The following is a 25928-nucleotide window of genomic DNA, read 5'->3' as shown; positions in this document are numbered from 1 at the left end:
ATGGCTCAAATGAAGACTTTTCACCTCTAAAAGATGAAATAAAACATGAGATAACCTCACAAAATGAAGTCTAAATCCTTACAAATTTAGAAAACATCATTCTTATATAAAAATGAGAAAATTTTAGAAATACAATTTTATACCAGATTTTTTTTTTCTATATTTTGGTGAATAAAAGTTATTTTTATATATTGTAAAACCTATATAATTTAATTAGGACTTAATATAATTTACTTTTCTAATTTAAACCGTTTATTGACCTGTATGAAATATTTGTCTAACTCTAAAGAAATATAAAACTTAAGCTTCAGTCATGCTCACAAAACTATTTTCTGCATGAATGAATATGTTTTTGCTCAGAGTCTTAGAATTACTGAATGCCTACTATTAAAAAACAGTAGGAGGGTTTGTTTCTAGATCTGTACATCAATCATTTTTAATATCCGTTTCAAACAACCAAAATCATCTCCATAAAAAAGTATTCAGTTCTTTTATAAAAGAATAGAAAAAAAGAGTCATAAGAAATAAACAATGTTATAAATAATTATTAATAATAATAAAATTATGTACTCAAAATACACTCATAATTTAATATTATGGCTGTTTTTTAATAGATCAATATATTTTCACTGAATATCAACTATACCCAAAACAAGATAGTATATAGGATACAATAATAAAAAAAGATGAAATTCATAGTCCTCAGAGAGGTTGTAATGCTGCTTAAAAGTAAATTTCATACATTTGTATAATAAAACATTAGTAAAATAAAACAAAGATGAGGTAGTAGTGTAAAAATTATAAACAAAGTTCAAGAGAGGTAGAGAACCCATTCCTGTTTATTTATGTAGAAGTCACTTCAAGAAAGAATTAAGTAGATAGAACTCAAGAAGATGGTTAAAGAATCAAAAATATTTTTATGTGCATAAAAATAGAAATGAGGAGTTAAAGAGTGAATTCCAGGTGGAGGACACAATTATAATCATAGACATTAGAAAGATTAATTATGAAATAATTAGTAAACCCAGTTTGGCTGAATGGATTATACGGTATACAGTAGAGAGTAGAAGAGAAATATATTATTTGGAAATATAATCTGGGTTATATAATGGAATCTTGAATGGCAAAACATGGTAATGGATTACTTTTGTAAGTTTTTGAGTAGGCTAGCCGATTAGAAAGAGTTGAGCTTGATATAAGATATATATTTAGGAGTCATTTTCAAAAAAGCAATGAGAACGTTTATAATGCCCAAAACAAGGATTTTAGATAGGATAATTTTAAAGCCTGATTTGCTCAGAACACTACAGTTTTAAAATCTTTTGTCCTAGCATCCCCTTTCTCTCTCAAAAGTGTCACAGCTTACATGATAATATATGTGGTCACCTCAAATGCAGAGAAATCAGAAATCTCAGAGAACACTTATGGTCAATGATTATACATGGAAAGCAAGTCCAGAGAGCAATAATGAAAAGGTGGGAGAAGAAACCTTGGAAATGTCAATTCTGATGCATTTTTCTAATATTTATTACTGGGCCACACATCACTATATTCATATTCTTCACACTTGGCTATAGGTAGCTCAGTTCCCATATTAATAAAGAAAAACTACAACGTAATCTTTACATCAAGTGTATTTCATTTTGGACTTATGCTTATTTTTAACATCATAACTTATCTTCTCATTATTTAAACTAACTTTAAAATAGTTTACACTCATTAAACCAATACCAGCTCAAGTCAGTGGAAAACTGGTCATGCCTGTGATAAATTGTACAGACTATCAGACAGCAAAAAATCTATTAAGTGGATTATACACATGTGTACAAAAGAGAATTCACTGTGGGAGGAAGACAACTTTCTATATGTTTCTTTTAATGATTCTGTTTATTTTTATCCAATTCCTCCATTCAATTTCCAACTTCCTGTAGGCAGTGACAATTTCTATTCTATTTCTAGTAAAATGCCTGCATACATTGTAACAAGTGAGGATTGATTGACCAACTAAACAGTGCTCCATTAGGGGAAGAAAACCACCGTGAGCTTATGTACAGCAGCAATTTAAATATCCCTCTAGTTATTTTGTGCATGCACATGTTTTAATAGCTTCACATCTGTACTGTGAACCTAGCACTATGACATATCTAGCAAATTTCCCTCATCAACATCAGTGATGTTGGCTCAGATGCCTAATGCTTAACATTTTTATTATATCATATTTTCCCTCTAGAAGTCAAATCTCAGTCAACAGTACATAGGGAGTAAAGCAAATACATTTTATAAAAGAACTAGAGTTGTTTAGTATATAAAAATATTTAGTGCATTTTCAGCTATTTTAAGGCCTATTTGCTTTTACTAAAACTTCCTCTTCATTGGAGAGGTATGATAAAGTTTTTTGGTAGAATAAACATGAAGGAACATTGGCATATTAACATCATTAATACTGTCATAAACTGCGTACTAGAGTATTGACTTTTCCCACTTCTCTGTTTCATTGCCTTCTATGTCGAAGGAGGTTAAGTGCCCATATGTCCTTTCAACAAATGGAAGTTGTGAAATTTCCCTCGTTAAGAATTTGAGTTTTTAAGTCTTAGCATACGAATAGTCTTAAAGTGTTCAAAATACTTTATTTTACCCTTTGTCATTGTCACTTAGTAATTATTGATGCAGCTTTGGTGTGGCCTTCCAGATAGAGTGCTTTCGCCTTTGATTTTTTGTGGAAATTACAAGAAACTCAGAATATTTTGACATTCACCATTTGCATTTGAAAAAATAAAGAATAATTACCTTAATCTTTTAAATATTTGACTATGCAATAAAACCTACAGATATAGCAGAGAGTTCAGAACACTTTAGAAAAATGGTGCTTTATTAGTTCTGAATTATGATAAAGTCTGAACTCATGATTTGGCTTTTGTTTACACACGTTCTTTCATCACTGTAGCTTTTCCCACATCTTATTCTTTACTGCTAACTGGTTAAAATGGAAAATGCAATATGAGCACTTTTTTCTCATAAAGATATACTTTATACACAAAAATATACTCCTTTTAAGTCTATAGCTCAATAAGTGTTGACAAAATATATACTTACATAATCCCCCCAATCAAGATAAAGAACATTCTCATCACCCCCAAAAGTTTCTCATCACTTTGTAGTAAACCACTCCCTCCCTCAGCCCCTGGAGCACCACCTGTCTGCTGCTCTCCATCACTATCACTTTGTCTATTCTAGAATTTCAAATAAATGCAATCATATAATATCACTTTTGTGTGCGTGTCTTGCTTCCTTCATTTAGGTAAGTCTTTTTGAGATTCATCCCTGTGGTTGTGTGTATCAGCTGTCTGTTTCTATTCTTTGGAGGGTTGTTTTCAACTCTGTGAATATACTTCTGTCTTTTTTTTAAATCCACTTATTTATTAATAGACATTTGGGCTGTTTGCAGCTCTTGGATATTACGAATAAAGCTCTGTCAACCTGTGAATACACATCTTTTTGAGTGTATGTTTTCACATCTCTTGGGCAAATGCCTAGAAGAGGAACTGCTGTGTCAAACAGTAGGTATATGTATATTTAACTTATAAGTAACTGCCAGTTTTTCTGAGTGGTTGTACTTCGTACTCTCCCACAGTAGTGTATGGGAGTTCCAATTGCTTCACATCTTTGCCAATTTGCTGGTATATTTCATGACACTCAGTTTCATCTTTGAGAGAGATGAACTTTTGCAAACTTGTGTACAAAATCCTATCTTCTGGAACGACTCTCTTGTCACCTTATGCTTTTTTTTTTTTTTTTTTTGTGGTATGCGGGCCTCCCTCTTGTTGTGGCCTCTCCCGTCGCGGAGCACAGGCTCCGGACGCGCAGGCTCAGCGGCCATGGCTCACGGGCCCAGCCGCTCCGCGGCATGTGGGATCCTTCCAGACCGGAGCGCGAACCCGGTTCCCCTACATCGGCAGGCGGATGCGCAACCACTGCGCCACCAGGGAAGCCCACCTTATGCTTTTTAAAAAATATAAACTATACCTTCACTAGCCTCAGCTTTTTCTAACAATCCCCTTTGGGCATTTTAGGGAGATTGCCTGTCCATTATTCAGCAATCCGACATTTTTAAGGATGCACTCCAGTTTGTCATTAAACACAAGATAAATCAAAGGAAATTAAACAATCCAACAAAAGGTTATAAAACATTTTCATCATGCTGATCTTAACTTCTTCTAGTAACAGATGTATTTCTGTCTATGCCTAAAACATTCTACACTAGGGAATGACTGAATTTGATTTTTACAATGATCTCATAATCAACAAACTTTTAAATATAAAAGTTATATTTAAATTATAGGCAAATGTAGTATATTAATGCTCAAATAATGAGATATTACTAATAATCCATACATTTAAATAATTTCTCCAAGTTCCAGGTTTTTCTTAAGTTAAGTGAGGTTAACAACAATATCTATTCCACAGAACTCTTGAGAAGATTAAATGAGGTAATATTTTTTAAAGAATTTAGCACCACTTCTTACTTGCTAGGAAATGCTCAACACATTTAAAAATGAATAAACACAGGTAACCCAAACCATATATAGTGCTTCAACATGATCAGCTATGTCTTGCCACAAAGAAAAGGTCAATTTCTATCAGTTTTGGCTATCTTTAAATCATGTTCTTCAAAATGTGCCATTTAATGAACTGCAAATTTCCAGAGAGTTTCTGTTGTTGTCTATTGGTTTTATTGTTTTCCTCCCAATTTTTAATATTTTATCTGCTGTACCTAGTTAAGTATCAATAGCTCTGCAACACAACAGAACCTAGCAAAGACAAAATGTTATTTTCTTCCTCTATAAGCTAGTACTTTTAAACTTTTAGTCACTTCTTAAATTTTAGTAGTATCCTAAAACAATGACAAAAAAGAAAAACTGAGGGATTTCCCTGGCAGTCCAGTGGTTAAGAATCTGTGCTTCCACTGCAGGGGTCACGGGTTCAATCTCCGTTCGGGTGTGGCCAAAAAGAAAAAGAACAACTGAGTTTATCTTTCCTATATTTGCTAGTTGTTTTTGCTTGTTTTAGCCCTCCTCCTTCCAGTAGAATGTATTGACCTTACTGGTTCATATACTTTTCATTACAAAAGACAGCATCAATAGCATTTCTTCTAATTTTAATATCGGGTTCATTTTAAAGTCTCCTATAAAAAGATTCCCTCTTAAAGGCTAAAAGAGCATGGTTACCCATAGGGAAATCCACATAATGGGTCCCCCCATCTCTAACTGAACTCAAAGCAACCTCCAAGCATCTGCTTTGAGTCTTACTGATTTCAAAAAATAAAAAAGAACTTTGGGCCTAAATGATATCAACATTTTCCCAAACAGGGGATCCACATTGGTGCAAGCAGCTGGAAATGGTTAGAGGTCAGACTCTTGGAGGAGGCAGAAGGAAGTGTTGTCTGCAGCGCCCTCTGCTGGGAGGGCTGAGTCAGGAGCAGGGTGGTGAACTGCAGGTGTGCCGTGTGTGCAGTACAATCACACACAGTGCAGGTGGCGCCAGGCATGTCCTTGACATGGTGGAGATGTATGTTGAATAGCAGTTGGCAGAAGACTCTTCCAATAACACAAGCAAAAACAGGAAATATCACCTAAAAATCTGACACTTACTTTGATAAATTGGACCTGTCTTCTGAAATGGCAAAAAGCAGGAGTTTCATATCTGCTGCCATTTAGATGGGGCCTGTGCCCTTCGGCTGGTTCTGCCTGCACTGCCCTCTTCACCCGGTCATCTTGCCGGTCTGCTCCCTGTAGGCAATGGAATTCACAAGCCATGTCTACATGCCTGAACTCCATGCCCTCAAAGCCCTTTTCTCCCCTCTGCACCTATCTGCATACTATTTCAGCTGCCTGATCTGCTCTCTTCATTTCTACTTGTCAAAATCCCATATGCTCTTTAAGGCTCAACTCAAATGTCACTGTATTCGCCATCTTACTGCAATTGGAGATTTATAGCATCATTTCATGTATTTTACACTGCTACAAGAGTCAGTTCACCTTCGGCTTTAATTTTATTTTTTGCATTCTGATAGCACTTTTGAATGTTTTTATGAGATCCTCCCTCCTCCTTTAGAAATATATGTGACTGATTTTCACCTAAATGGAATGAGTGAAGACAAGTGTTTGAGGAAATAAGCATGTGTGTTCTCATGGAAGATAATTGTACTGCCCCCTTTAGTAATCATTTTATGTATCCAACTCCCACATGATTCATTTCAGAAAGGCATCACAGCATTTAAGTCTATTGTTTCTTAAACAAGAACAAATCCTCGAGTTTATTTTAGTGTTTTCTTTGGCCACACAGTTTTTCAGCAAGCATGCTTATCACTTTCCAGTTGAGCTAAAAAAGAAAAAAAAATATTTCTTGACTGCTTTGTTATCTGTGCAATGGATGCTCATTCAATCTGTTCAATAAGGAAGAAAACTGGCTGTGATGAACTCCCCCAACATGTATTTATTGTGGCAGAAAACACTATTACTGGCTAAACCTCTGAGGATGTGGCACCCCTGTAAAGGATGAGCATTCAAAGCGTTCGAAATTTAATTCCAGATGTACAAGCAATACTTCTCAAACTGTCTAAGATCTGCTAATACACAATGACACATTTGAGAAGAAAATATTCACTTCCTTCCTGGTACATTTCCAAGCTGTCTGAGCAGTTGAAATTTTCTATTAAATAAAAAGGCCACTAATGCTCTTCAGTGGTTGTCCTTGGGGCACAACCCCTTGGGCTTGAAAAGAAAACATCTCTCACTATGCTGTCCCCACAAAATGCATACACTGTGTGTATAAAAAGCAAAAGCAAAAAAAAAATGTCCACAAGAGAAACACGGGGGAAAAGCGATGTAACAACTTCGTTACTAGGGATTTTAAGATGCTAAACAAGTCACAAGTAGGAAAGTACAAGGGAAAAAATGGATGTCAAGATCCACACAACCAGTGTAAGTTTTCTCAGGGTCAACTTCAATTTTATTAACCACCTAAGGAAGAAATATAACATACTGTGTTATCTACAGATTCTGTCTATGACATCCTTACACTTTCTGGTAAAATAATTTAACAACTGCATCCAAAACCATTCAACAGAACTTTCCCTTCAATAACACAGTATATTACTTATTTTCACGTATTTAGGTCTTCAACTGGTATCTTCATTTTAGTACCCCTCTTTAATGCAATTTTTAACCCTTACTCCTATATCTTGCGATTTGTTGACCAAGTAGGGTGTTTTTTCTGGCAGCAAGATATGGCCAATGTGGGGAGAAGTTCGCATCTGGTTCTTGGTCAGCAGGAAGGTGCCAATGGTGGGGAAAAGTCACGGCCCATTAGTTTCACCCATGTCTTTTTTATTGTATTTCTCCTATAATATGCTAGGTACTGTTCTAGGCATTAGGTTAATAAGGATGCCTATGTGACTACAGTGGTACAATGACTTTTAGGGTATTAGGAATAGAATATTTGCTAAATCTAGTTGATGTTATAATTCCATATTTTAGCAGTGGTTGACAACCAGAATTTATACCTAATGATCCTACCTCCCGCTATGCTAAGTCAAGATCCAGGTAAGATTAAGAAGGGGTACCAAAGCAATTTCTGGACTAGACATCCTACCAGAAAAATAATTCAGAAAATTGACCTAAGCCATTTGTATAGTTATACAGGTTGTCCAATGCACACGGACACCCAGCTGAGGGATGAGTTGGTCCGAAATTCAGCACCTACTCTGCTTTCCAAGCCATCTAGCCTGGCATGGAGTTGCATCTTCACAGAGCATAAGCCTCCTTTAGTAAGCTGCATAATATATGGATGGTCTACACACCAAGTCACTCACCATGTGCACAGGACTCAGCCCACTCGGAAGATGCTCTTTACTATGATTTGCAGAAAATACCCTATGGGTTAGCAGTCTTGCTTTTATAAATCTGGAGTCAGCATGCTGAAGAGCTTAAGAATTGGAGGTTGACAATCAGAACAGAATCACTGGGTCAGGAATATGAGAACGTGAGATTCCACTTGGGAGATGGTATAGAATTCCAGAAAACTTCACAGGGCCATGAGGTCCAGGTGAGGTTTGAAACACGTGATTTAAAGTACCATAAAAACACCCAACAGTAGGAGTAGGGGCACCACGACGTCTCAAGGCAGCATAATAAAGGATGTCCTCAATGTTAAACTTCTGATGTGCTTCCTGCCACCATTCAGGATTGGTCTGAGATCTGGGACAAGACAGAGCCTGTGTGTGGGAGAGACTAGAGATCTAGCTGAGGAATAATTTAAGAGGGCTTGGCATCTGAGAAAGGTACTGAAAGCCCTCCCTCTCTAGGGTTGCCTCAGCCTTACTTCAACTGGGCAACTCAGACCAAGTCCATGCACCATTATGGCTATAAACTCTGCATCTCGGAGCTCCAGAGACTTTGTGTGAAAGAGGGTAAAGAAAAATGCATGAAAATGGGATCAGCTCTGATTTATCACTATACAGTTTGATTGTAAGTACTTTTGCAAATCTGTGAACCAGCTAACAATTCCATGTTCAAGCCTTGCAAGCTGCCTACAACAGTTTTCCTTTTTCATTCATTTTTGGATATGCATGTCATAATTTACTTTCTCATATAAAAGAGCTATAAAAAGTAATCTGGGATTTTATATCAAATATTTCTTTCTTACCTGTATGGTACGGTGCTAAAAGGCCACAATTACGGGTTCATACAACTGCCACTTTGCTTTGCTGAATATCATGGCCAATAGCCAAATCCTACTGTCCCCATTCCCAAATGCAGGAAACCAGGTAAGACAGAGTATATACATCAAAGTGAGCACACACTGGCCCTGCTGTAACAAATTTCAGCGTGCAAGACTAGCAGGTAAGTATGCTAGTATAAAAGGGACACTACCTTTCATTTTAAAAATTTCATTCGGCAAAAATATTTGAACCTGTACTCTGTACTAAGCATGATCTCTGTACCTACTGAGACTATAAAATTTAACCTTCTAATAAGAACCACAGTTTCCATGAGTGACAATGTCATTACATTAGGTTTCTCAGGTTGCTCCTTCACAGAAGAAGCAATCCACTAGCAGAAAGCTTTGTTTCCTACCAGCTGAAATGACTCACTTGTAAAGTGCCATACAGGAATCAAAATCACTCTTCAAGGAGTTTTAAAATATAATCACCAACATTCACTCAAGGTAGGCATTTAACCTCTGGGTCCTTAAGTACTCTGTTTGGGAAATGAGGAAATGATGTTTGGTGTGGGGCAGACTGGGCTGGAACAAGAGTGTTTCACAGGTTGGAAATTCTACGATTGTCATCCTAAGGTGGAAATTCTAAAGCAGTCTCACAGCTTCCCTCTATGTCCCTGGCACAGCTGTAAAATGTTCTTTATAGATGGAAATGATTGCTGAGTGGCGTCTCTAGGGAAAGAGCTGTGGTTTGCTCTTCAGCCAACAAATAGCAATATCAAGATGTCCCCACAAGGCATTAGCTCTTGACATGAGCCTGTTATGACCCGCAGGGTCTTCCTTTACTTGACGATGCTCTAGGTGTGCAGCTGTCTCCAGAGACCTGCTAGAGGTCTGGGAACATGCAGGGGTCAGCATCCAACTTATGGGCTGGATATTTACTAGAAAGAACCCAAAGCTATGTGCTTTGGTGTGAGACATTCAATTCAGGTAGTCTTCCAAGAATCGATGTATCACTTTGAAGCGTAGTCAGTGACCCCACATTAAAGTGTTGCTCAGGCTTTAACGCAAGTGAACTATTTCTCCATTCACAGCTCTCAACTCTCTCAGGAGCACACCCCAGCACTCCCATTTGCCAAGTGTGGCCTATGCCTCTCTTCTGCCCTTGATCATCTGAGAGTGTTAATTATACTCCAGATCCACCTCTATCAGTAACCTCAAACTCAGAGCACAGCAAGAGTAGCAGAACCTTTGATAATTATTTAACATTAAAAGGATGATGTGACATTTGTCATCTATTTCTTCTAAAATCAAGAAGTCTGAATACTAGTATCACATGTGTATTAACTGTTACACACATGCTTATCCTGTACTTCAGCTCTCTGAACATCTACAGTGAAAAATCTCATGTCACTGACACTTCAACTACTGAAAAAGCCCACTTCACCAGGAATGATCCCACAAATAAGCAGATTACAAACATTCTAGACACTTCCCCTTAGTAATAAATATTTTATAATTTTATTTAAAATCATATTTATACACACATATGTATATAAAACTGGAAATTTAGTTTGTTTCTATTCATTTTAGATTCTTTTATTCTTTTCTATTCCTTAAAGCATCGTAGTTATACCCTACTAAATTGATTTCATGATCCACTCACAGGTTCAAAACAACAGTTTGATTAAAACTCTTATAGACAGGAGAGTGATTTGCAGAGTGCCGCTAGATGCTGGAAAATCCCTCTCGTGAACAGTATGTGTCATTATTGGAGGCAGTGAAAGGGCTATTAGCAAAAGGTGTTGCTCCGGAAAACTACGGTTAAAAATGCATACCTTAAGCTGAGATGTCCTCTAGTCTAGGATCCCCAACTGTATGTGCCATCTAAGTCCCCTTTGTAGATACTGCTAGTCAATCATTGCTAATCAATGATTTTTTTTTTCTCCTGAGCTTAGACAAGACTTCAAATCCCTTCTCAGAACTGAATTCCAGGCAATGACTACTAGCTTATTGTAACTGACGGGAGAAGTAACCCCTATTTGCCATCCGATCTCTACTCCCTTTTTTACGTCAGTTTTGAGTCATCTTCCAATTTGATACTTCTAGATAGATGAGGAACTTCAGAGGTGAGAAAAGAAGGATGGCAAGGAGAAGATCTAGGTGACTAGGAACAATCCAAGGGCTCCCCTAGCTGGTGAGGACTCAGCGTAGCGGTTAGACTGTGCTACAAAAAACTGCATCATCTTGTCCATACTGCTCCATCCTGCTGTATTCTGAAATGTCTGCTCCCCAAACTCTAACCATATATCATAATTTTTACATAGAAGTCTAGCTTGACAAATGAGCTGACAGAGGTATTTCTGCATGCTCCATAAGGATACCAGATGTTTCTTCTGTTATCTACTTCATTTCAAGCCTGCTTTCCTTCTCAATATCCTTCTGAATTTGACCCTTCTACCCATCAATAAGCCTTTTTTCAGGCTATCCCTTTACCTGGAACAGCTCTCTCTTTTTTAGAGATATCCTTGATCACACTCCGTCTTGGGTAACATTCAAGGTGTAACTTTAATACATAGATGCTGATGTATATTTTATTTCACTATTCCGAGACATGAAAAGCTATTTATTACTCTATAAATGTTAATTAGCTTCCTATTAACCAATTACACCTGCATAAAATTTTAAAGAGGGTTAACTCCAGGAATACATGATATGATGAAATACCTATAAGTGTTGTCTATTTGTGTTTTTATGGTTTTGAGTTTATGTGACTCTTGCCTTGGAGGCAATGACCATATCACCTTTGTTTTATTTAGGTAATATTCCTATACGGTAAAATGTAAAGAACTTAAGCATATGATTCAATAAATGTTGACAATTTAAACAACAAATAACTAATGCCCTAAACAAGACACGGACATTTCCATTTTCCCAGAAATTTTCTTTATTCCCCATTCCCGTTCCTTCATAAGCAATCACTGTTCTAATTTCTGTTCTTATAGATTGGCTTTGTCTTTATTTTTAACCCTATATAAGAAGCATGAAATGCAATGTATCAATTTTAGTCTAGCTTCATTTGCTTAGCAGTTTTGAAATTGACTTGTACATAACAGTGGCTCTTTCCTTTTCATTGTTGAATAATATTCATTTATCCACTCTCCTATTGATGCAAATTTGGTTTATTTCAGTTTATGGATATTATAAGTAAAAATTCTATGAAAATTTTTGTGCAAATTTTTTGTGGACATATCTTTTCATTACATAGTAGTGAAACTGCTGTGTAATAAGACAGATGTATGTTTAACTTTATAAGACATCGCTGAATAGTTTTCCAAAGTATACCATTTCACACTCCCACCAGCAGCACAGGAGAGTTTTAGTGCTATACTTTTTTGCTAAAATTTGGTGTTGTCCATCACCTGACTTTTACCTATTCTGGTGGTCATACCACCTATTAGTACTACTCTTTAGATCATGGGTATGCATAGTTAGTGCTGCATGGAAATCTAGTTCACTCTATTAAAACCCAATATTCACAGTTTAACACACCCATAAATACTAATGAGAGAGACAGAGGCAGTAGCAGAAATGTTGAAATTAGCTCTTACACCCCAAATTAGAAATATTTTAACACCTCCAGAATGCATGAATACAAGGTAAAGCAGTATCTACTCTTTCTCTCTTCTCTCTGGCATTACTTGTGTAGAAAGTTCTTTAGGCCAATACATAATATTTGTAAGGATGCATGGCAGACTCTTATACAGAGACAGAAGAATCTAATATATAGCTCACATCTAAGATCCTGGATAGCTTGTATTTTCTGATATTGAACTTACTGAACTTTTCTTCACCAAGTTCAAACTAAATAACTGTACTGAGTTAAAAAATTAAAAGTTAGGTAAGCTCTTTGTGCCCTTCTACAATTAGATTTAATTTCACTTAATTCATAAATATTGTTACTAATTAATTATATGCAATTTTATCTCCATAACGCACATTTTATACAGAGATTTAATGAGCGAAAGGCATTGGGAAGCCAGGTACTAGAGTGCTTCCAACCATGTATTTCTTATTCAGCCTTCAGATTAGTCAGTACTCTTACTTTCTTATTTAAATTTCCCACATATAGGTTTGGGGAGAATTAAGGCAGAAGGAAAATTTTTATTGGAATACTCCTAGCTGGGGCTCTTTTTTTCTCTCAGATCTTCCTGTGTTGCTGTTGTTTGTTTTTGTTGTTTGTTTGGTTTTTGTAATCTCCACACTGCCATCAAAAACATTCTTGACTTAATTTCTCCCATACTCCTCACAAGCCTCATCACTCTCTTTTTCAGTGTCTCTGTCTCTTTTTTTTGAACCCACATTTTTTCACACATCCAAAGCATTCCTATTAATAGCATCTCTCATTATACCAAGTGTCTCTGAACTCCCCACCCATGAGATACAGATATATTTTCTTTTGAAAAACTGCATTTTTTCACATCCACCCGCTTCTCTCATTTCATTGCTATTGCTTTAGTTCAATTCTCATTTATTTCTTACTTCAGTATATACAATTTCCACGACTCCTAATTTTTACCATTTTGTAGTCTCTTTTCAAAAAAAAATTCACCACATATATGTTTCCTAATACTTCTTCAAAGTAGCCAATTTTTTCCCACAGTATAAACTTGAAATTCCTTAGTCAGGCATAAAAAGTTGTCGTCACCATCTTGTCCCAAATTCCCAGTTTCATTTTTTTCCAGTCTTTCATGTGGGTAGACTTCAGCCAAAACGAATCATTCACCAGTCAACAAATAGCACCTACCCTTTTAGACCATATACAATTCCATGAGCTAGTCTTTCTGCCCACACTGCTTTCTTTCTCCTACCTCTACTATAAGCCTATAAGCCACAGGTACCTTTCAAGGCCCCTTTCCCACACTACTGGCCTTGGGATGCCTCTCTCTGCTAGATCTGGCCGTGTTAATTACTCCCTCTGCCTCCCTGTATTCTCTCATGCCACTTTCTTATTATCACGTAACTTCGTATTATTCAGTGCAGTTTAACTTCCAGCATCCTACACTATTATCTTATTCAGTGTTTAGGTTCCAAAGTAAAATGCACAAAATGAGAGCATAAAGTGAAAATAATAAAAACACAGAACTAACAATGGGAATCCATTAGGAATTTTCTCATTGAAGACTGACACACTAACCCTCAATTATTTAATATAGCAGATTTTCCTCCACTGCTGGGAAAAAAATAGTTTCTTCAGTTGATTATCTTATGGTGTAGTTGGCTTATACTTTGGACTTAGTAATAAGTTATATAAACTTGTGTGTGTGTATGTGTGTACAAGTTCAGTACATAGTTCATTTTGAGTCTTCGAAATAAAGAGGAGGAGGTGTTATATCCCCTTTTTTAGAAAAAGAGACAGGTTTTTGGAGCCCAAACGACTTGATTTAAGCCACTCAGTTACTGAGTCATAGAAAGAGACTTGAATCCAAGTGTTTCTGTACCAGATCATCTGTGCCAAACTATTGCTGGGTTCACAACACAGAAAAACTTTGCACAAAACTAAGGCCAAAAAATGCTCAAAAATTATTTTTAAAAAAACCCTCAAAGACATTCAGTGCTGCTATTTTCATTTAAAGATCATAGGGACTTTGAAAAGTTCCACTTTATTACTTTTGAATTACAAGAATCAAATAATCAGCACCTGTATGGTAAGATAACTACCTACTTCTTCAGAGTTAGAAATCTGGAAAAATCTTCTAATATACAACCTTACATCAAGGTTGTTCTGATTTGGTTACATTGATAAAAGGTGCACAACAAAAAACAGCTAAAGGAGGGAGACATTTCCTATTTCAACCACATTTTCAACTTATACTAAAATCTTCAGTTACCAAGTTCCTCCTCCATATTTCTATTTTGTATTATATGCCTGGTGCTAAGCCACAGATTCTCTTTGAGAAAGTAAGACTGCATTTCTTTTAGGAGCTGTGGTCAAGTAAAAGATCGTAAAAGATTGTTTGACCCCCAAAACAAGTATGAACTGTGAATTTCAAAGTTTGAATTTTCCAAGTTAAAAGAATCACTGCAAGTCAATGGTACCTTTTGAAAAAAGCTAAATACTTCAGAAGTTTCTCCAGAAGACACAGTCAGGATAACTTTAAATAGTTACCCAGTAGGAAAAGAGCAGCATTTATAATCACATAGAAGACACAGATACAGGATAAAGGGGAGACGCAGTTGAATCTAATCAGCACCCAGGTGTGACAGAAGTGCCGTGAAATTATCAACTAAGGCAGTGCGGTGTGACTGCAGTATCAAGCATTGATGTTGGAGAGCACAGCCAGGCGATGCCTAGACTGAAGAAAAGAAGGTAATTTATATTCTCTATACCAAGATAAAACTCAGAGAAAACATGCCATAGGGCTCCAGGAATACTTACAAAAAAGAAGCTTCATCACGAGCAAAAGAAGAAATCAATATGAAACAGAATAAGAAGCTGAGAAATGAAGAATCCACTTTCAAGGACAAAAGGTAACAATAAAGAAAACTTCAAGTACATAATTTGAAAAATGTCTATTTTGTTGTTGTTTTACAAAATGCCCAAGTGAAGAAAATTCCTCTTACAAACTAGCACAACGGAATATTAAAAATACTTGTACTGGAAATGTTTTAAAAAACATTTTAACCAATAAGTGGATCATAGCTAAGGATTAGAATTCCTATTATCCTATAATCTGAATGTGTTTTGTTTAAGGGAACTGTTAGTCATGATGCAGCAGACATTCCCTTTTCACTGTCGCTCTTGGGGCACATACACCTGATCAACATTTGTAGAAAGCGTATTTGTTGCGAGATGATTTCCCCCAAATTCAGGTATGAATTTAAGGAATCCAAAGGAGAGCAGATACCAACATAACCAAAGTCTCTTCTTTATCATGTTATAGTTGATTTTTCTTCTCTGCCTTGTGATTCAGCCTCTATGAACAGACCACATTTAGGGGGTACAGAGATAAGTATCCTGATCTCACAGGGAGTTCCCACAGCATGCACGGGTCATTTTCAACTTAATTCAAACTCCCTGCCATTCTACTGTCTCATGTTAAACTTTCAACCAGGGCAAGCTTAATTTCAGTGTCACAGTGCTGCACCTAACTGTACACGCTGTGTCTCTGTCTTAGAGCAATGAGATTTGTGTTGGACTTTGGCAGCCCAGTCTCTGTACTAAATTGCTTAGCTCATTGAGAGAATGCATTTGGACTTGAATTTAGTCTTGGTTTATTTCTTTACTTTTGAAAACCTAGTTTACACTGTAGCTGTGATTATGTAATAGCACATTTCCCCTTCAACTAAGTGGGCCACCCAACATCTGGCGATACTCTTTCCAGAGAGGTCGAGCATCCTACAGCAGTCCATTCTCACAGTAAGCCAAGACTGTTGCCTGTGTTCCCCAAATATGTGAAAATGAGTGATTGGATGACATAGTACACAACTCCATAACCTTGAACCTTGGCAATTTGTGTGACGAATACAGAGTTACCTGGAGAACTGATAGTGAGCACAACATAGCTGGCAAAGGTAAGGATAAACCTATCAATCCTAGACACGAAACACAGACCTGCATCCTCTTCCCTGAACAAACTCCCTTCAAGAAATGCACACAGGGCCTCCCTGGTGGTGCAGTGGTTGCGCGTCCGCCTGCCGATGCAGGGGAACCGGGTTCGCGCCCCGGTATGGGAGGATCCCACGTGCCGCGGAGCGGCTGGGCCCGTGGGCCATGGCCGCTGAGCCTGCGCGTCCGGAGCCTGTGCCCCGCAACGGGAGAGGCCGCAACAGAGGAAGGCCCGCATACCACCAAAAAAAAAAAACAAACAAAAAAAAAAACAAAAAAAAAAAAAAAAAAAAAGAAATGCACACATACACACACCCATTCATAAACACACCAGCATAAATGCTTTCCCCCAATGCTGCCATGACTTAATGGTGAGCCTACCCAACTATTTATCTTTCTGCTTATGTGAATGTTTTCAAAGATTTTAATGAAGTATATAGAATTTGCAGGAATCATCAAACAAAAAAACAAAAAGGCCTACAGATTTGAAGCCTTTAAATCTTCACGAAGGAGAAGTAGCAATAGGAGATTTGGGCTTTACGGGGGCATAATTGTTAAGCCAGCAAATGATTACAGGTTACAAAGAAACTTTGTGTTAAAGTGAGAAAATACTTGACATGTTAGGCATGATTTAAAAGCTGAGATGAAAAAATTCAGGAAGGGCTATTATGTAAAACGTCTTAGTAGATGTTGAAGTACTCAGATATATACCACCAAAGAGTATATGATATAGAAACTAAGAGAACCACAGAATATTGAAAAGTATAGTAAAATAAAAGTGGAACTTCCGGTAGCTGAAGGTTGATGAAAGTGCTATGTGGGAAGGGGTGAGCCTAGAAGTTTAGCAAAAGAAACAGACTTTGGGCAGCAATGGGTTCACACCAGAGCCAGACACCTGGCAATCCTCTCTCAGCCAGCCAGAGAGACTCCCCGCGACAAGTTCCCTCAGTCAGCTACAGAGATGAAGTTGATGCTTTATCAAGACAGGAAAAGAAAGAAGTTGAGTCCACAGTTACTCTTGAGGCTTCCAAAGTGGTACAGGTACATATGTGTACAAGCTATTGATTTCACCTCTAACCACAAAGCTGGAAAAAACCAACCCAGAGTTGTATGATTTTATGAGGTCACAGAAATGCTGAGACAGGAATGGCTAGAGCCCTGGAGAGTTCCAGATATTCAAGCTAATGATCTCCATATGAAGTCGGATTCAGGATTTGGATTCCTTCACCATCTCATCCCCCTCCCCTCCTCCAGTTTAGGGAGCAGCAGTATCCACAAAGTTGGATATTGCATGTACGTGGGTGCGTGCATGCATGTACGTGTGTATGCATGTACGTGTGTGTGTATCCATGTACGTGTGTGTATGTGTGTATGCATGTACGTGTGTTCAGGGAGGCGGTACTCTATGGATGAACAGTGGTGTCTGAATAGCCCATGGATAGTCACTTGGTTTATGAGTGTGTAATGCTGATCAATCCATTCAAAATATCAGGACCACAATAAACATAAGTGCCCAGTGCAACACATCACATTCCAGCCAAATCACTTCAGGAAAACCCTACCTTTGAATTCTGGAGACAAAGGTTTAGAAGAGACAAATGTTCTCTATTCCTCTTGTTACTAGCTTTCTTTGTTTAGAATATACCAGGACAATTACACAGCATAAAAGACTTTTATCTAAAAAAAAAAAAAAAAAAAAAGATGGCTTCTCAAAGTAATGAATCTGTAGATAATTTTTAGTGGGGCAGGTAATAGATGCAGCACAAATGATTTTTTTTTAATTTAAAATAACTGATTTTAAATGCATTGTTAAACTACTCCACCCAAAATGAGGACAGCTGAAGTTTAAGTAATTGCTTTAATGGAGATTAGTAGCAAATGCCAAAAAGAAATGAGTAGTATATTTTTAGAGACATTAACCTGTCAGAGATTACCTAGTAGAAACATATATTTTGGCTTTGATTGCTTCAGACACAGCCATCCCTTTGAAACCTTTAACAATTCACATTGATTTCCACTCTTCCTGATGAATATGTGTAAAACATTTGTAAAGCACACCTTGAGATCATGTTAAAACAGATAAACCAAACTATACGCCGAATCATCATATTCTTTCCTTTTAAGAATTACTTGCCAATAGTCTTTTAGCTATAAGCTGTGTTACTCTAACTTTTCACATTGAAAGTCATCTAGAGGTTAACTTTTCATATGATTTATTCTTCGGCAGAGCTGTTTAGTTACAGAAGAGTAACAGGCATTTAAAAACATACACACACACACATATCCTTTAATTGGAAATAATATGGCTGGTTAACAAAGTATCCAAAATACAATGGCTTAAAACAACTCTTCAAAAATGCAGCATTTACACTAAATCAAGATTGAGATAATTCATTGTTAGCAAACCAGCCTTTAAAAAAAGCACTAAGTGAAATATTCAAGATGAAAGGAAAAGACAACAGACAGTAACCTGAATCCATATGAAGAAATAAAGATTATAAATTAACAGCCTAACTTTTTACCTTAAGAACTAAAGAAAGAAGAGTAAACCAAACATAAAGTAAGGAGAGAGAAAGTAAAGATTTGAAAGGAAAACAGAAAAATAGAAAAATCAATGAAACCAAAAGTTGGTTGTTTAAAAAAAAAATCAATAGAACTGACAAATATTTTGGTAGACTGATAATTAAAAAAAGAGATGATCTAAATTGACAAAATCAAGCATAAAAGAATGGACATCACTACTGATATAACAGAAATTAAAATTATTACAAGAGAATAATATGAAGAACTTTATTTTAACAAATTGCACAACATAGATAAAATGAAAAAAAATTCCTAAAAACTACAAATTTCCCTGACCAACTGAAGAATAAATAGAAAATCTGAATAAAACAATAAAAACTAAAGTAATTAAGTTAGTAATTAAAAATTTTCCCACAAAGTAAACTCTGATGGCCCTGGTGGCTTCATGGATGCATTCATTCAAACATTTAAGAAAGAAATACTAATCCTTCATAAACTCTCCGAGAAAGCAGAAATGGAGGGAACACTTCCCAACTCATTCTATGAGTCCAGTACTTAATACCAAAGCCAATTACAGCACAAAGAAAGGAAATGTTTGACAAAATTCAAAATGCATTCAACATAAATTAACACTCCATTATTATAAAAACTCAGAAAACTAGAGGTAGAGGAAAACTCTGCAACATGATAAAGGGCATTCATGAAAATCCTACAGTTAACATCACACTTCATAGTAAAAAAAAAAAAAAAAAAAAAAAGAATGCGTTCTCACTAAAATTGGGAATACTGCAAGGATAATGACTTCTACTGAACACTATACTGAAAGTTCAACACATGTAATAAGGCAACAGAAAGAAATAAAAGTCATCAAAACTGTAAAGAAAGACATAAAATTGTCTTTTGTATGCAAAATGATCCTCTAGGTTTAAAAAATTCTGAGAAATGCACAAAAACACTTCTAGAAGTAACAAACAAGTTCAGCAAGTTAGACAGAGACAAGATCTATATACCAATGTCAACAAGTATTTAAATACTATCAATGAATAATCCAAAAACAAGACTAAGAAATAAATCCATTCCTAATGGCATCACAAAATAAAATACTTCAGAATAATATTTTTTTAAAGTAAGACATATACTGAAAACTACAAATCACCGTGGGGAGAAATTAAAGAACATCTTAAAAAACAGAGACAGACCATTCATGGAGAGAAAAACTCAATATTGTTAACATGGCATTTCTTCCCAAATTGGTCTAAGATTCAACACAGTCCCTTATTAAAGTCTCTTTAGGGGCTTTGAGCTTGTCATTGGTTTGAGCTTGTCATTGCTTTTCTGTTTGTTTGTTAGGTTGGTTGGTTGACTTTTGCAGAAAGTGATAAATTTTTTTGCAGATTCTAAAATTTGTATGGAAATGCAGACAAGAAATAAGATATTGGCTTAGGTATAGAACTATAGATAAATGGAACATAATTCAAAGTCTAGAAATAAATCTTTAAATTTATAATTAATTTGTGACAGTAGAGCCAAAGAAACTCAATGGGGAAAAGATAGTCTTTTTAACAAATGATGCTGAGAAAATTGGGTATTCACATGCAAAAATACCAATTTATAATTTTACTTCAGATTAACTAAAAATGGACCATAGACCTACACGTAAGTACTAAAACTATAAGACTTTTTGAAGAACACATAGGTATAAATATTCCAATCTTACGTGAGGGCAAGAATTCTTAGATATGACACCAAAACCATGACCGATAAGTGAAAAAACAGCTAGTAGGTACATGAAAAGATGTTCCATATCATTATTTATAAGTAAAAAGAAAATTAAAACCAAAATGACATACTGTTTCACATGCACTATAATGGCTATAATAAAAATGATATACAATAGCAAGTGTTAGTGAGGATACAGAGACACAGGAATTCTCATACATTGCAAGCAAGAGTGTAAAATGATGCAGCCACTTTTATTAAACAGGTTGGCAGTTTCATAAAATTGTTAAACATAAATTTACCATATGACCCAGCAATTCAACTCTTAGGAATTTACTCAAGAGAAATGAAAACATGTCCACACAAGGACATGTATTTAAATGTTCATACTATTATTATTTTTTATAGCCCAAAATTGGGAACTATTCACAGGTCCACTGACTAAAGAATAAATGAGCAAAACGTGCATTCATACAATTAAGTACTGTTTGGCTATTAAAAGGAATTAAGTACTGATGCTGCTATAATATAGAGGAATCTCAAAAACGTTATGCTAAATGAGTCATATGCAAAAGATAACATATGATTCCATTTATATGAAAAATCCCAAAGAGGCCCATCTATGGAGTCCAAACGTAGACTGGAGGTTACCTGGGTTTGTGGGGGAGAATAGGGATTTTGTACATGGTCAAGAAAAATCTTTTGGGGGTAGTTGAAATGTTCTAACATAGGATTGCGGTAATGGTTGCACAAGTCTGTAAATTTACTAAAAATCACTGAATTGTACACTTAAAATACTGAACTTTATACTATGTATATTATACCTCAATAAAATACTTAAAAAATCCTTTAAATAATTTTATTACAGTAAGTTAAGTACACTTTAAGTACTAAAATAACGAAAGAATGATACTATATTGTGTCCACTCAGAAGTTATACTAAGAGAAAATGTTAAGGAAGACATGGAACTTCTGTGAGATATACGACTTACTTTAATTGTCTGCAGTATAGAAATTACTTTGAAACATCCCCCAGGAAAGCTATTTGACTAATTATAATGCTGTTATTAAAATGGAAAACCACTTTTCTCTATTTATTAGAAGAAAAATTGTTTCATCACATTTTGTTTAAAATAAGCTTTTCCAAATATTTAAATCTATTGTGCGGCTTTGACATTATTTCCCTTGGGTCTTTAATTCCTTCTGAGTGTTTAATTGCTAATATAATAACTTTAAATATAGGGTGATACTTTATTTTTTTATTTTTATTATTTTTTTTTTTGTGGTACGTGGGCCTCTCACTGCTGTGGCCTCTCCCATTGCGGAGCACAGGCTCCGGACGCGCAGGCTCAGCGGCCATGGCTCACGGGCCCAGCCGCTCTGCGGCATGTGGGATCTTCCGGGATCGGGGCACGAACCCGTGTCCCCTGCATCGGCAGGCGGATTCTCAACCACTGCGCCACCAGGGAAGCCCAGGGTGATACTTTATATAGAAGATAATTAAAGTATATAAACTGTGAAGTAAGTTTCACACAGTCAGAATTACCATAAGCACTATATGTCTTTTATATTGTGTAAATTTGAGTTTACAAAACACCCTTCATGTTTCACTTATTTAGTCGACAATATACATATATATATTTTCATCCCTTACTATGCATCAGGCAAAATTGTAGTAGGGTCTGCAAAACATGAGGAATAAAATAAACAAAAAATTCATGAATTTGTGCAGCTTATATCCTAGTAGGGGATAGTTATTCCATGTTCCTTTCGAACATTTCCAGTTAGAATCTTTGTTTTGTTTAAAATGGCTTATTACTGAAATGCCAGGGTTTTTTTTGCAATATTATTTTGATCTGAAGCCAACTGTAAAACAGGGTCAAAAGATATGTTCCAGTATATTCATATTTATTTTCAGAAATCAATATAAATCAATCAGATATTTTCTACATTAAGATACATCAGAATAATGAGTAAACATGTTACAGGTATATAATTTTAATATTGCTAACCACAGAAATTCTGACATGATAAATTAGAAAAAGAGTAAAATAAAAGCAATACATTTGTGTAGGAAAAGTTCTTGCTATATAGTATTGCTGACATGTATTTGAAATATAAAAATAAGTTCGTACCTATGTAACATCACCAAAACATGCAAATATTTTAGAGGAAAGCTTAGGTTGATTGCATTGCTTGTCTATTTAAGGAAGTACTTTGTGGCACATTTATGTAATAATTTTTAATACTTGCTAAACTTGATTTTACAGATTTTACTTAATCTTAATGCATGGAAAGTGCTTCTATGCTCATCATTTTCCGTTACGATGTGTCTGAAATAATTATTGAAAATAATCAACTATGCTAAGTATAATTAAACTACCTAGATAAGTTTGATTCATTGATCCTCTTAATTGATTCTGATAGTTTCTCAAAACTTACTGGATATTTGGAAGGGTAATAATACTCTTAGACAAGAGATGTTGGACATTTAGTTTGTGTTACATATTCTACATTAGGTCTCCTAAATAGGTTATCTAATACATCTTCACAAAACCCTATGAAGAAGATATTCTTTAATATCTATATTGTAAAGATGTAAAGAAAAACTGGGGCTTGGAGAGACTGAGAAAGGTGGCCTGGGCCAAATATCTAGGAAGAGTGGACTTAGAATTAAAAACAGCCTTGTATCTAGAGTTCTCTAAATCTAGAGTCCTACATCGCTATTTATATTTACCATTATTAAAATCCATTAAAAATTGTCACAGAATAATAACTTCAGGCAAGGTTACTCTGAGAATCTGAAAAATAAGACTAAGTAAGACCACTTCATAATTATTTGTCGAATAATTCTTTTAAGAACAGACAAAAACAAAATCACCGTGGCACCCACAAAATGCCAAACTTTCCCCTCTACCAGCTCATAGGAGTGCATACTACTTCTTTACCAACTATAGGTTTAGCCTCACTGTAGTCAGTTCTCCTCATGGATAAGATTATTGAGATGACCAACCACAGAAGTGTCCCCTGTTTTCTGAAAATATCCGTTTAGAACAAACCCCCCTGCTTCCTAGGTCCTTTCCCAAATCACCAAACCAATGCTCAAGGCCTATAATAGGTCCTAATACCCTCTGAGACACCCCGTAGTTCTCCCAGGGCGTGGGTCCTCCCTTGCTGTAATGAGTAGTAAACCCAACTGTTCAACTGCACGTATGTTCCTAGTGGTCATTTGACTGGTAGGTACTAGAAATGAATTGGATTTGGGGGTGTGTTGATTATCATGAACTACAGTGGATTCAAGTAGGAAATATTAAAGAGATTAATTTTTGTTACTTTAAGTCAAATTACACTTGCTTTCTTTTTTGACTTTATCATATAAATTCTTTATGAAGGGCAAATCATCTTTATTCCCTGCTAATTAGGAACAAAAATTGTTTGCTCAATTTTGTTATTAGATGTTATTTTCAGAGCTTAAAGTTTAAGTAGCAAGGTTATATGTTCAGGGCTTTCAAAGTGATCAGTTGTAACTGTATAAATATATTACCGGTTAATTTATAATGACACAAATATATCTTTGAAAAATAGCTTAAAAGGAATCTTTGCTAGGTTGATTCTAGTTTTCACACTTTTCATCTTGAACTTTATTGTATTGACTATATTTTCAAATAATTGCTTATGGTATGTCTATATTAGGCCTATAGTGAAAAGTTATTGTGTGGATCAAATTGGATAGTATTTGAAAATTAACCTTGGATATATCTTGGCACAATAGGTATGCAATACATCATCTTCCTTTCTTCCCCACCTCTTTCAGTTAAAGTAATTGATGACAATCCTTTTGGCTAGACTGTAGTTTCAGAGTAGCAATTAGACAAAAACCATCATTTCTGGTAAAAAATAAACCAAATGAAGCATTCTAAAGATAACTGACCCTCTGATTTAAGTTGTATAAATTATTTTATATGTTTAAACATGATTGATTAGAACACGTGCAGGATCCAGCATTACTGGATCCATATATTCCAGAAATCCAGAAATGTCCTTGACTTCCATTTCCTACATCTCCACCATGTTTATAATAACACTGAACCTTGTCATAACTTCCTCCATAACTTTATACCAACTACCACTCTCTTCTGGAGATTTAATTATCTCTTGGACATTAAATCCAAAAAAAAAAAAATCTATGATGCAGCCCCTCCTTAAGATTTCCAAACACTTTACCCCATGACATTTTAAAGTCTACCATGCACTCAATTTAGATTCCATAATCCATAATTATAACTACCTCTTTGTCTCTACCTTCAATTCTCTTACACTTCTGTTCCCGACATACACCTGACCAGCAAAAACCTTACCTGCTCTACTCTCTTCATACTTCTTTGTAACCCCAAATCAAATAAGCATGGCTTTGAGGGAGATTGGGATTGACATATACACACTACTATACATAAAATAGGTAACTAATAAGAACCTACTGCATAGCACAGGGAACTCTACTCAGTACTCTGTAATGGCCTATATGGGAAAAGAATCTAAAGAAAGAGTGGATATATGTATATGTATAACTGATTCACTTTGCTGTACACCTGAAACTAACACAATATTGTAAATCAACTATATTCCAATAAAAAATTTAAATAAATAAATAAATAAACATGGCTTTGAAAAAAACACAGATCACGCTGATTAGTCTCACTTTTAAGTTCACAATCATAAACCTCAAGTGAGTCCTCAATACTTCACGGTAATCGTAGCACATTTCCTTAGTCCACTGGTCATCCTTCCTTCTAAGACATTCAGTTCTGACTTTCTTCTTTCTTCAAACTTCTAAATATTTGCTTCCTCATTTTTCCCCTTGGCTGATAACCTTTCTTATTATTTCAGTGAGAAAATAAAACTAATCAAAATACATTCACGTTTCCCCATCATCAACTCTCCCATCTCTTTTGCAACTTTCTATATCTCCCTTTAATTCTTTTACAGTGGATAAACTCCCATGCTTTTATCTGAGATAATTCCCTCAACTTGAGTGCTGGATCCCAACCCAATGGTAGTGAACATATTCTTGCCTAGATTATTCTCACAGAGAAGGCTTCACAACTCTTTCTAGATGGGCAAGTTGGGGAAATGAAAAAGAGATCCAGAGAGTTTGTTATTGCTACAGCTCTTTAGAGAAGGAATAATAAACCTTGATTTTTTAAGGTCAAGTCTTTAGAAATAAAAAGACATGGAGAGATTGTAAGATTAATGTTAATTCAACATTTCTGGTTGAATATGGGGGTTCCAGAAAAATGAGAGTGACCCATTTCCCTATCAGATGATTTCTGTGGGAGCAATAAATGAAGGGTGATGAGTG

The sequence above is a fragment of the Physeter macrocephalus genome, chromosome 20 (assembly GCF_002837175.3).
Source record: "Physeter macrocephalus isolate SW-GA chromosome 20, ASM283717v5, whole genome shotgun sequence".
NCBI lineage: Eukaryota > Metazoa > Chordata > Mammalia > Artiodactyla > Physeteridae > Physeter > Physeter macrocephalus.
The sequence above is the reverse complement of the archived record's forward strand: the minus strand, read 5'-3'. Positions refer to the sequence as shown.